Source organism: Lygodium microphyllum, chromosome 1 (assembly GCF_053477565.2).
Source record: "Lygodium microphyllum isolate KBCC chromosome 1, Lygodium_microphyllum_v1.1.10, whole genome shotgun sequence".
Taxonomy (NCBI): domain Eukaryota; kingdom Viridiplantae; phylum Streptophyta; class Polypodiopsida; order Schizaeales; family Lygodiaceae; genus Lygodium; species Lygodium microphyllum.
The window spans coordinates 54,310,914-54,324,403 of NC_141135.1; positions in this window are offsets into that span (position 1 = coordinate 54,310,914).

Here is a 13,490-nt window from a genome sequence, read left to right on the forward strand (position 1 = left end):
TTGAAAATGAGCTAGCCATCCTTCTTGAAGCAGCTAATCCAAAAGGATTTAGTGTGTTTTGTTTCTTACCTAGTGACTTAGGCAAAAGAACTGAGGCTATCTCCTTTGATGCTGCATGTGTTCAGATTCTTAAGGATAAAAGAAGATAAGTAAATGACAGTATTATTCTTGTTGGCCTAAGGTATGTCCATCCATAATTACTTATACTTTTTGATATTTTTTTAACAATAAGATTTTTCTTATTTATACTCACTATTTCTATGCCTTTTCTAGGTGTATAATGCATGAGTTTCCTTTGGATATATAACAAAAAATTGAGGTTCTTGATCCATCTATCTCATTCTTTATGAGGAATGAGCTTGATACAAGTTTTATTGAGCACTGGCTCAATTTGATTGACTTTGATACTTTGGAGCTCCTTATAATTCCATATAATGAAAAGTAAGTGATTCAATATTCTATTAGAGTTTTTGAGATTTTATCCTACTAATTTGTTGAGATATGATTGCTTTTACTTCTCATTGGAGCTTGATTGCAATAGACCTTGTGGATAAGCAATGCTTTTTAATCAACTCTATGAAAGGAAGCCATGGAAATGCTAAATTGTAAGTTATATTATCCAAGGGCTCCTTGATATTTCAATTCTTTTTTTTGTAAGTACTCTAAATTTCAACATATTTTATATACAGAGGTGCCAAAAGATTAATTGAAGAGCTAGAGAAAATACCCCCTATGCCATCTGATTTGCTTGCAACAATGCAATATAGACAAGTTGCGGTAAGTTATTCATTAAAATAATTGAAACATGAGTTTATTCTATGAACTACCATTCGTCCTCTTTGTGTTGGTGGTTGCAGTGTCCCCATCAGGATGATAGCCATTCTTATGGCTGGAGGGTGATTGCAAATGCTAGAAGAATGGTTAACTTTGTTTATCTTAATGATGATAAACATGTAAAGGTAATATAAAAGATGCTAAACTTTAAGATATATATTAATTGCAAATAGTCCATTGATGATAAAAATATAGTCTATTGTAAGAACAATAATGAACTAAAACTCTTTTTTCTATAAATGTGTGACAGTTTTCGAAGGATTGCTATACATCTGAGCATGTTTGGTACATCAGAGCAAAGCTCTTGAAGTATATAATGGTCAATTGTATACAACCAACAACAGAGATTGGTGGGGATTTGCATCATGAAGGAGATGCGGTGCCTATAACCATGGAAGGAAAATCCACAGCTTCAACACCTTCTATACCCAAGACATCAAAGAAAGGCAAAAGGACTCCTAGAAAGGATAGTTCTCCAAAAAAGAAATAGCTTTGCCATATCGCCTTGTAAGCCTTCATATATAGAAATTTGCCCTTCAGCCCTTGTATATCTCATAGAGATGGCAGATAGACATCTACTCCAAAATTTGTACACATATTTTATATTGATAGTAAAGATATATTTTCTTGAATGTCCTTGCAGTGTATATTATTTTCTCTCCTTTTCGATATCTGCAAAAAATAAATTACAAATGTTTGCTAGTTAAAAAGTGAAATCTTGATATACATCTAAGTAGATATAATATGATGTGAAAACTTACTCGTTTCTTGTCAAGTTGGAATACAAAGGAGCATGGTAGTTCAATGTCTTCATTTTGTAAATCCATCCTCACTTGATGTAGCGTACATGATTTTCTGATCTTTAAGATTGCAATAATATCCTCGTTGAACCAAATATCAAGCTCCACTATAGGATCCTTGCTGAAATCATTAAGATTCTGGTCTAAAGCAACTAGACTACTACCAACAAAATGCCATGGACTATAGTAAAAGCTAAGGATAAAATTTTGAGTAGCAATCATATATTTACAAGCTATAGAGTCTTGATCTATCTTATATATAATTTTTCCTTCTGTCCTTGTATCCCATCCTTCATCAACAAATTGTATGATATGATCATATGTTAGTCTCTTCACCGAAAGCATGGTTTTTGTTATTCTTATCTCCATATTAGAGAAGAAATCAATAAATATATTAAGAGGCATAAATAAAGTAACTTTGCTCAGCCTACTTGAGATATTAGATTTTAGTGCTTTCTGGATCTCATAAAATATCTTACATCTATAGCCCTCACTAGTAGCTGGACTTGGCAAAGGCCACTCAAAGCTTAAAAAATCTTGCAAAGGAAGGAGTTTTATTGATCCCCATTGGCAACGCCGCATAGGAATAACATAAGAATGGTCATAAAAGAATATTACATTCTCTGCAAGCTCTGTCTTCTTTCTGCCTCTATACATTTCTTCTCCAATTGAACCATGTATAACATCAATAATAGATTCCACTGGTGCCATTCCTCAAGATTAGAGGGATAGACATCTACAAGACAAACAAATATTATAATGGAAAAACCTAAACCATGTTTAAGAAAGGAAAAACTTTAAGAATCAAATTCTTGCAATTTGGTCTATGCATTGGAAGCTTTGAAGATCCAGGTTTCAAACACATCTCTCTATGCATGAACACATGTTGCACTAGTACCTCTTTGATGCTATTCTTATTTGCTCCAAGCTTAAAATCTCGGATTCTACCCTTCCAAGCAGAGATAAACGAGCTCTCATGTCTTTGCATTTTTCCACGTTTTGCTTGTTGCATGGTGATCCAACTACCTTTGCTAATGATAGTAGGAATCCATCTTCCATCAGTTTGGAATGAGTTAAACACTGATATGGATGTGATTTGGGAGCTTGGACACCTTGTTGAAGGTCGAATTTCTGTATCCATGGTAGAAGAGAGAGATACATGCACGAGAGAGAGAGAGAGAGAGAGAGAGAGAGAGAGAGAGGACTAGGCTACCATAACGGAGGGAAAAACAATAGAGGAATAAAAGAAAGGAGGGAAAAAACTGAGCGCCATGCTTTTCACCAATTTGAATTTCGATTACATCAGTCATTATCATTAATCTAGAAACATCATTAAATAAAAGTAGCCAAGACTCTATACCATTAATGCAAAAGATGTCATAATCATGAATATAAGAGACTAAAAATACATAATAAAAATACAAATTCGTAATATTATCATATTTATATATTTTTGTAAAATGATTTTTAATTTTTTTTAAAATAGAAGTTCCGTTACGGAGGCTTTGCTCTTATTGGTCTAGAGTACTCTCTCTCCACATCCTAAAAGGCATTTTCGAGACCTCAAAACTCCCCTAATGGGGCCAAACCCATTCATTGTTAGCCACATGATAAATGAACTCGACTTCAAGAAGCTTCAATAATTCAGCCTTCACTAGAGCAGAATAATTAGGTTTCATACACCTTTGTCTTTGCCTCACAGGTTTGGCATCAGGCTCTAGGTCAATGTGATGTTGGCATACTATGGGATCAATCCCCTTTAGATCTTTATAAGACCAAGCAAACATATCTAAGTTCTCCTTCAGTAGATCTTGCAGGACCACTAGTTCTTCTTCTAGAAGATTGAGACCCACTTTTAGGTGACATTCAGTACCGTCAGTATCCAAGAATGTCAGGTGCCTTTCATCTTTCACTTCGCAGATAAATGTCCCACGGATTGCTTCTGGATAGAGGTCTGACTCCTTCAAGGGAGTAGTGTCATCGTCTAATGTTCCACTAGAACCAGTGTCTTCCTTCTGATCAGATGACTCATTTGTCTATTGAGATTGCTGGAAGGGTATCAGAGCTTTGTTTGTTTATGTATGAGTGGTGATTTCTTCTGGACTTAGGGATTCATCTTCAGAGGATGCATCTAGGAATGTCACATAGCACGGACCTTCTATAAGCCGTGACTCTGATAGCTCCAGCTTTTGTTGACAAGGGGTATCATCATCATCTTCTCTCCAAAATGACTGGTCAGGGTGATAGGAGCCACTGGTGAACTTAATTTTTATACCTTTGATCCATTGCTTATGCAGATTTTGCATACTTTGTGGTTCATTGGTCAACCCAAATGAAACCATGGTCATTCCATCCAACACCACGAGATCTTCGGCCTCTGAGGTATCTATAGGGACATCAACAAGATCGTCCGCTATCAAAGGAACTTCTTCGTCTGCACTTTCATAACCTGCTTTTTTTTCTTCCTTATCATTTTCATCCTCTTCCTCTAGAGGCTCTGTCTTTACTTTGTAGAGGCTCTGTGGGAGAAGAACAGATCTTCCACCTCTGTGTCTGCTTCTGTCTCTGGCTCTGTCCATGTCTCTGACTCTGCTTCTGTCTCTGCAACAACTGCCATGTAACAGGGAGAACAATACACCCATGCTTCTATCTCACTGTCAAAGGTGATTTCAAAAGTCAATTCTAGTTGAGGCAGGAGGTATTCTCCCATGGACAAAGACTTTGCTTCCTTTGGTAGTTGGCTTATAGTACCCACTGTTAGGAACTGTGCCTCTATTTTCTTGGGAAAGATCTGTTTAACAACCTCTTCGTCTCCTGATGTACCATATGTTACTTCATTGGAGGAGTCTATTATGACTTCGATGGATGTGGATCCATTGCCTTTTTGCGATCCATACAATTTCAACACCACTTTATTGGGTCCTCTGCCTAGGATTAGGGTTCCTTTGAACCAGTCCATCCTGGCCCTTTCTTCGAAAAACCAAGGTCTTCCCATCAACAAAGGGTATGAGGTCCCATAAGAATTTGGTTTGACCAACAAATATGTCAGCCAATCGTCTCTTCCTACAAGGGTTGCTTTTATGTATGGGAGGATGCCCAATTGTTTAATTCTGCTTTGATCTGCCAATCTAATAAGCCACTGTGTAGATTGAATTCCTTGCAAACCTAGATCCTTCATTATCACATCCATCATTATGTTTATTGATGAGCCTCCATCAATCAATGCATCTAAAATAAAGCATCCTTCTATCCATACACTAGTTTCTGGGGTTCCAGGATCTAGGAAGGCATTAGCCATATCTACTTCCTTTACAAGCTCTGGGACCTTATTGGTCTTGGTCGCTGTTGAAGGAGCAATCTTGATCCACATCTTCGAGTCAAGATGCTTTTGAATTTCTTTCAGCAGTTGGGAGATAACATCAGCAACTATCGGAACATTAAGTTTGGTTTAAAAGTGTCTAGGTCTTTTTCCAAGTCATACTCTTTGATAGGCTTTTCCAATCGACTGGGAAATGGGGCCGCGCCCACTTTTATCTTCCCTTTTTCTTCTAGCAATGGTAGCATCCGCACTTTTTATGTTTCTGAAGGTGCTTCTATATCGTCTATCTCCTGGACCGCTAGTCCTGTTTCTAGGACTGTCTCTATGACTCATTGTGGCACTGTAGTGCTCTATACTGCATTGTTCTGTCATGTACTACTCTGTCCCTCTGCTGGCAGGTTGAGCTTCACAGTCTCGGCAGAGGAGTTGTTCTCTTTCTGGACAACTTGTTCCTTCTTCTTGGCGCGCGTGATAGTGGCAACCTTCCAACTCTACCAAGTGGAGGCAAGCTCTTGTGCCTTATGCTAGCTATTAGTGGCATTGGCCTTGATAGGGGCCTGACTTGGACAGTCCTTTATAGTGTGGCATTATCCTTTGCATCGGCTGCATAAGGGCTTGTAATCCACATATCTTCTAGGGTTTGGAAAATTTGGGGAGATATGACCCTTTTCTCCACATATGTAACATTCCACCTCGGATCTCTAACTACCCCTAAACTGTCGTCCTCTATAACTTTGAGAGGGAAACCTCCTTGGACCAAAATTAGTACCAAACTCTCTAGGCTTTGGTCCAATGTCCGGCGTTGTCATTTTAGATTCTAGTAAGTTGAATCTTGCATTTTTATCTTTCTATCTTCGTTCGTGCATCTGTTTCAGAGAGCAGATATCCTCTGTATGGTTCTTCCTCAAATAGTAGGAACAAAAGGCTTGAGAAATGGTTGGTTTTTGGGTATATTCAATGGCTAAATGTCCCGCTTGATGGTAGTTTCCGCACCATGTATTAGAACACATCACATCTCTCCCAACTCTAGCAAGAGTAGATATATTAGTTGTATTCACCTTCAGCGTCTGTAGTTGCTCTGTAATCACATCCATAAGCTCTTTCTTGATACTTGCAACTAAGTTATATAAGTATTCCTTCAGATTTTCACCTCTTGAAGTACTTGTAGTAGGGTTTTGGCAAGCTTCTGTAATTACTACATATACAAATTGGGTTTGATCCAGAGGGTCCTCTATTTTGGTTCTAATTCAGAGCTCCTGTTGAGACTTGGGGTTGTTGATTCTAGTTGGTAGGGTTCCACTATTTTTGAGTCGCCATTGGAGGAACTGTTTGAGGCCACTGTTGTTGTGATTGAACTATCATTTGAGCCACTGTCGTCTACGGCGACCACTGTGGATTAGGTGCACTATACTATGGCGCTGTTTGCATCTAAGGATAGGGGTAGGGAACTGTCCTTGGGACTGCATTTGGTGGGTATAACATTCCTGGCATGGGAGGAGGTAAGACTCCTCTTCATGGAGTCATTGAAAACCTTGCTTCAACTTCATCATACAATCTTGCACCTTCCACTGCAGCTTGTAGATTGATTAGTCTTTTTAATTCCACGAACTTGCAAACTTCTGGTTGTAGGCCTTTGAGGAACACTCCTTTCTGGATACCTTAGTCCAAACGATGGTTAGTCCATCTCTTCAGGATGGATTCCATTCACGAGACATAAGCTTCTACTCTTTCTCTAGAGGATTGACTTAGGTTCATGAACTCCTCTCGCATCCACTCTTCAAAACCTTCATGCCTGAATTTAGTGAGAAAGGACAACTTCAGGTTGTCCCATGTGTCGAAATTTCCTGCTACTTATCTCTCATACCATTGAAACGCTGTGCCCTTGAAAGTGGTAGGGAATATTGCTAACCAATGCTCAGGGGTTCTGGCATTGTTAGCCACATATGCTACCATAAATTCTGCTACATGAGGATCGGGATCTTCATTGTACTCTCCCTTAAAAATTGGCAATGAGACTACATTTGTTGGCCTATCATCAGTATTTCCAAGACAAATCTAAGTAGGAAGGGGACCTTGAATTGCCATGGGGACTTCTGTAAAGAGTGCTTTTAGGGCGTCAAAGGAAGCTTCTACTGCAAGCTTGTTCTCAGCCTTGATTCTTGCCTTCTCTCTTTTCACGTATCTTTAGACTCGTTCTAATGTTTGCCTCTTGATTGTGTCATTCATCAGGGGGTTGGCTCCAACCAGTTGGTCTGTACTCAATAGAATAGAATTACAGAGAGGCTTCAGTCTCGGGAGGATTCTCTAGCCAACATCTCTTCTACTTCCTACTTTTCTCTGAATTTATCTTTCAAACCACTATAGAGGGGGAGATATTCCATTCTAAAAGTATAAAAACTCATTCTTCTTAGGATTTTTGTTGTGTCATCATCATAATAATACCAGCTTCTGATGGTTTCAATAGTGTATGTTGTGAAAAACACTCTGTCTACCAACTTCCAGTGGGTTGCTAATTGGACAAATAGAAGGTTGTCAGAACACCAAGAATCCCACGTATCTTGCTATTTCTATTCCACTTTGGACACAATCCCACACACTTTTTTTATATCCTAGCTTTGACCCAAGAAGTCCATACATCTCTTCGATTTGCATATGGACATTGATGTTCTTTTTCAAACTTCCTCACGATTAAAGAAATTCACAAAAACATGTAATGGCATAAAGATTGTGATCTTCACCTACTTGCTAGTTACATTAGGCCGTAGATATCTTTGAATCTCTACATAAATCTTTAATCTATAAGATTCACATGTTTCCACTTTTCGGGATTGGCCACTCTGCACTATCCACCAATGTTATGAGAGTGGAAGAGGGTTGAGAGATCCAAATTGTGTTATGCTTAATGGTGCATTGTAAAATTTATCTTTTAAAAAAAAACCCATCCTTGGCCAATGACATGTTAGATGTCACTTTGTACAACTGCTTGCCAATAAAGCCGTGAATGGCATCAAAGATTCCAAGTATGCTTTCGATAGGTTGCCAGTCTTTAAGGTTTGATGGATATATATCTACAACCCTAAATAGACTTCAGTAAATTCCCGAAAACATAAAAGCTCGATTTCAAGCCTATTGAAAATTTTTGAACTTTTAGTTTGGTCTATGGAGTGGCACGTCAATAAGCCATTTTTGCAAATCCAGTTATGAATGCATATGTGCATGTTGTATAAGCACCTCCTTGATTTTTTTTCCCAATCCTTTGACCTTGAAATCCTTGACTTGCCCCTTGTAGGTGTCATTGAATTCATTTCCATGTCGTATTCTCTTCCTTGTCTGCAACATAACCCAACTACCAATAGAGATGGTAGTAGAAATCCACATATTATTGTCAATATCAAAATTGTTGTAGATTGTGATTGCTCTAATAGAAGAGGAGGGATGCAGGATGTGAGGATTCCATTGACATAGAAGATGAAGTAGAGGAAGATGTTGAGTGAAAAGAGACAATAGAATAGAAAATCTTGTGTGAAAATAAAGGAATAACATACACTTTGTTGAACTATTTGAATTTTTTTGAAAATAGAGAGGATACTATACGTTTACATGGAAAAAAAGACAAAAATACGTATGAAAACACAATGAAAAATTAATAATACAAAATTCTAGTGCCAAAACAAAGGAGAGAAAAATGGAAAATTGTTCAATTGGATGTGTACTCAAGGCTATCCAAGCAACACAACATTCTGACAAGAAAAAAACATATTCACATTGAAAATTTGGAAAATTTATGTAAGAAAATACAACAAACATGCAAAAATGACTAACGGCTAATCTGTGCATAGGAATGAAAAGGTTTTTTTTATTTTGAGAAAACAGAAGGATCAGGGCTATAAGATCCAATTGTAGTTCCGGCATGAAAAAGGCACATTTGCATGGAAACACATCTGATTCCTTAAAAATTATTCAAAAATTAATAGATGAGAAACCATTGCTCAAAATGGAGGATAGTAAAAAGAAAAAGTGTCGAGTTCAAAGGGATGAATAGGGATGTAAGATCAGATTTTAGTTTTGGTGAATCACAAAAAAATATTTTTCTAACACTGTTGATTTTTTGTACTTTTGGAGGTTTGAAATAAAGAAGAGGGTGGGAACAATATCTTGGGAAATCCAAGAAATCACTGGATGAAAATATTTCATGGACCGGTTTACCAAGGGGGGGGGTTAAGAGTAAAGATCAATGGAGGAAGGTGAAGGGAAAATGTGTAATGTGAAAAGGAAAGACACGAAATGGATTTGGAGCCATCCAAAGGGCATGTGAGACTCATAATGTCATGGCTTTGGAGCCTTATGATAATTCAAACAAATGGGACCCTTCTTTGAAGCATTAGTGAAAGAAAAATTAGACACATGATTTTGTAAGATTTTTAAAAAATACTTTCACTCCGATCCAAAAAAACTTTTCAACACGAAAGTTGTAGCGCGTGAGCTGAAGTTTTTGCAGTATTTTTTTATAATTTTTTGGACGAGTTGGGAGATATGGCCAAAATGGTGGATGCCAACTTTTTCCAACTGCGGTGAAGACCACCTCCCAATTTTATACACACCCACAGTTTCTTCCCCATACTTAACACTTCTATAAAACATCATTCATTAGACTCCCAACCCTTTCCCCTCTCTTCTCCTCTCTCTCAAGCTAATAAACTATTATAATTTCCCTCCTAAATCACCCTCAAATCATCCTTAATTGTAGCAGTAATGTATGAATTCTCACTACTCTCTCTCCATTATTGCTAGATATGATCTTATTTTATGAAGATTCTCTATATTTTTTTATAGGAGAGCTCTTGGACTCAAGATATGGAGGGGAGAATGGAGATAACTCACCTATGATGAAACTTTATTAAGTACAAAATTGGTCAACAAAACATCTAGATGGAGCTTCCACATTGGTGGAGCCGCCTTAATGCAGCTTTGGTGGTGTTAATTCCTATTCTATCTTAACCTCCTCCCTAAACACCCTCAAGGCCTATATAAAGAGGCCTTCTCCTTTGTAATTTGCAAGAGAGAGCCAAGAGGCCTTCTTGAGCCCTATTGAACCTTCCCCATTCTCTCTCATGAGCTTATGCAGTTTATTCCCTTACTATAGCTTATGCATGCTCTACAGTGTAATAAGCCCATGCTATTGGTATTTATATTTTGTATATTGGTTATGTCTTGAGGGTTCTCCATCTCTTGTGCCCTCTTAAGTTTTATTGATTCATCAATCTTTTGTAATTCTCTCTCTCTCTCTCCCTCTCTTAGTTTTCCTCTCTTCTCCCCCACAAGCTCCTCTCCCTCTTGCATAGCATCCTAGTCCACTCTTCCATGACTAGGTGGTGCCCTTACCTCATTCACTTTGTGTCAGAAGGGAGTTTGGCATAGTATAGAGGCTCCCATACCAAATTTCCTTCGTCATAAATTGGTTCCCCCGCTGAGGACATTCTCATCCACAATTATGTACCTCCTTATGCGGGACGATACAACACATAGTGGTGCATCCTCTACAACAAGTGCTCCAAATGGCTCTTCTCCAACACCTTCACCAACTCTTTTTGAAGCTATTCGAAGTCCACAACTCCCACAATGGTCTCCCAAGGAAGCCGAAGAAAGGAAGTATGCCTATTGAATGATGACACGTATGCAGGTAAAAGGTGTTCACCTTAGAAATTCCATTCTCTCACAATGGAAAAAATCATGTTGCCATCGGTTCTCATAATTGTGGTGAGTGTTTTGCAAATAAAGTGAAGGCCTTTTCAAGAGGTCCTCGCCTCCAAATCATCAAATCCCTCTCTCTCTCTGGCCAATCCACATCAGAGGAGGACAACTGTGCATGAACGGTGTGGAGTTTTGTAGAGGTGCAAAGTATGGAGACTATCTTCAACTGTTGCTAGCTCGAAGGTTGGGTATGGTTGAAAAGGTGGCCATAACACCTTATGAAATATATGTCACCGAGGATGGACACACTAAGGCAAGAACAATCACTGGTGAGCAAATTCTCTGTATAGCAAAGTTGGTGGATTCCAGAAAGAAACACTCTAGGAAAAATCCTTTATAATTTAAGAAAGTGCATTCCCTCTACTCCTTTAAGTAGTCTCCACTTATGAATAATGATAATGGCCTGAATTTCTACACCTTTCACTTTGTACAAAGCATTCGAGTTAATGTATGCATCAATAGGAAGATTTTCTTCCAGCAGCGTCTTGTCATGTACTTTAGGGCTGAAAGATTAAGGGAGATTCTTGTATCACCAGAACCTATAATCCTCCCAATGCTAGACTACAATGCATCCTTCAATGTGCATGTCTTTATTTTATTATAATAGTTTCTCATGAATCACCGCAAGTTGTATGGATCAATCCAACCTCTTGCTATGCAAACTGTGCATATTGTAGCCAGCACAAAGCTTAGATTCCAAGGCATTATTAGAAGAATACTGGGGCCTAGATGCCTTGCTGAAATCAATGCATATGTGAACCCATTCATCCTTCCCCTCATAAAATAAAACTTAAGTCTAGATGTGTTAATCTTTGTACTCTACTAAGGCAACATGGCATTTCCAAGCTTCTTTGGGCGCAATGGAAAAAATGCAGTGGATTTTTTCGACAACCTTGAGATGGCCTTCCTTGTCTCTGGGAGGGATGATGAAGCATTAAAGTTAAGGGCTTTTCCTTTGGTGCTCAAGGAAGAAGCTAGAATGTGGTTCCAAACTCTGAATCTGGCCCAAAGATCTGAATGGGAGGGATTGAAGGCAGCTTTCTTGCAGAGATTTCAACAAACTAACTTAGCTGAAGAGTTATGACAACGGCTTTTGGCTCTCCATCAAAGTGATCCTTATGGTTATGCAACTTATGAGGAAGGGTTTTTAAAGCTTTGGGAGCAGTGGTCAGACTCAATGAATCCTGGTAAGAGAGCTCCAAACTGTCTTCAAAAGGATCAATTTATTTCAGGTGTGTACCCCTTGCTCAGGGAGAAGGTAAATGTGAAATTTTCAAACACTTTTGAAGATGCATTGAGAATCACTAGGGAAAATAATCGAAAGATTCTCTACCAAGCCCAAGGTAGCCAAGCAATTTTGGAAAACAACATCACAACTATGGAGGCCTCTCAAGTTCCCCCAAATGTATCTAATGCACCAGGCCTTGTTAGAGGTCAAAAAGACATGATCCAACAAAAAAACAATCTTACTAATCAACTAGAGGGTTTGAGAGTGAATCTTGTGCAAGGTGCAAGAAGACCCATCAAGGGGAATGGTGGAAATCGACCACATGCAGCGACAAGCAAGGGAGATGTTGTGTTACAATTGTGGAGAAAACGGACATAGCATGTACAATTATCCTCACCCTAGAAGATATGATCACCCTGCCAGAGATCCTCAACAAGTAAGCCCTCCTCGTGCTAGCACTCAAGAGCAAGAGTAGCCACGACCTGCAATTTTACAACCACCTTATGTTCAAGCTGAAACCTCTACTGTTCAACCAAATGTTAATGTCATAAAAATAGAGGAGGTGGTCAGGGATAGAAGGCTCCAAGAAGAAATAGCAAGAGATAAGATGAAGGTAGATGTAGCAGAGACCATGCCTATCAAGCAGGTATGTGTCCAAATTGAGGCAAGCAAGGAAGCAATCAATGAGGCAAGTACATCACGGGCACCTAGAGATGAAGGGAAGAAGAGAAAGACTCGAACTAGGTCTAAAATTGATATCTCCGACTTCCCTTTGGATTCTCGGACACAACCTTATGATCTGATAGTAGATGTGAGCTCTCAAGGGCCAAAAATTACTTGGCCACAACTACTTCATGCCTCTCCAAAGCTACAACGACAATGGTAAAAAATGGTAAGCACAAGGGCAAGGCAAGGTAAAATGGTTAGTGCAATCAAGTCATATGGCTTCAAAGTTATAGTGCCTTTAGTGGAGGCTCAAATCAAAGGTCAACAGATTTGACAAACATACATCGATAGTGGAGCAGAGGTTTGTGTCATAACAAAAAAGCTTATGCATCAATCAGGCTTAGAAGTAATGGAATCCTCAACCTTTAGGGCAAAGATGGCCAACAATGATGCGGTCACATGTGTGGGTGTAGTGAAATCTTTGAGAGTTTCTATTTTTGGAATCACTGCAGTAGTGGATATTTATGTGATGCCAGTAAAGGGAGAAGGATATCCCCTCATCCTAGAGAGACCTTGGCTTATGGGCATCGGAGCTAGGCAAGATTGGGCAACAGGGGATATGGAGTTGAGGCCACGTAAAGTGGGTGGCCATGATCAAAAGGTGGTTTACAACTTGAAGAGTGGACGTCAAGAGAACCTTAAATTAGAAATGTCTGCCGATGAGTGGAGCTCAAGTGGATGTTCCTCATCGATAGAAGAGGAAGACAGTTCAAGTGGAGAGAGTGATAGCACTCTCAAAGTTATGGGCGTCACCTTAAAGGAACCTACCTCATGAGAAGACAACCCAAGAGTCCAAGGAGAATATGTGTGGGATGCTAGCTTAGAGAAGATG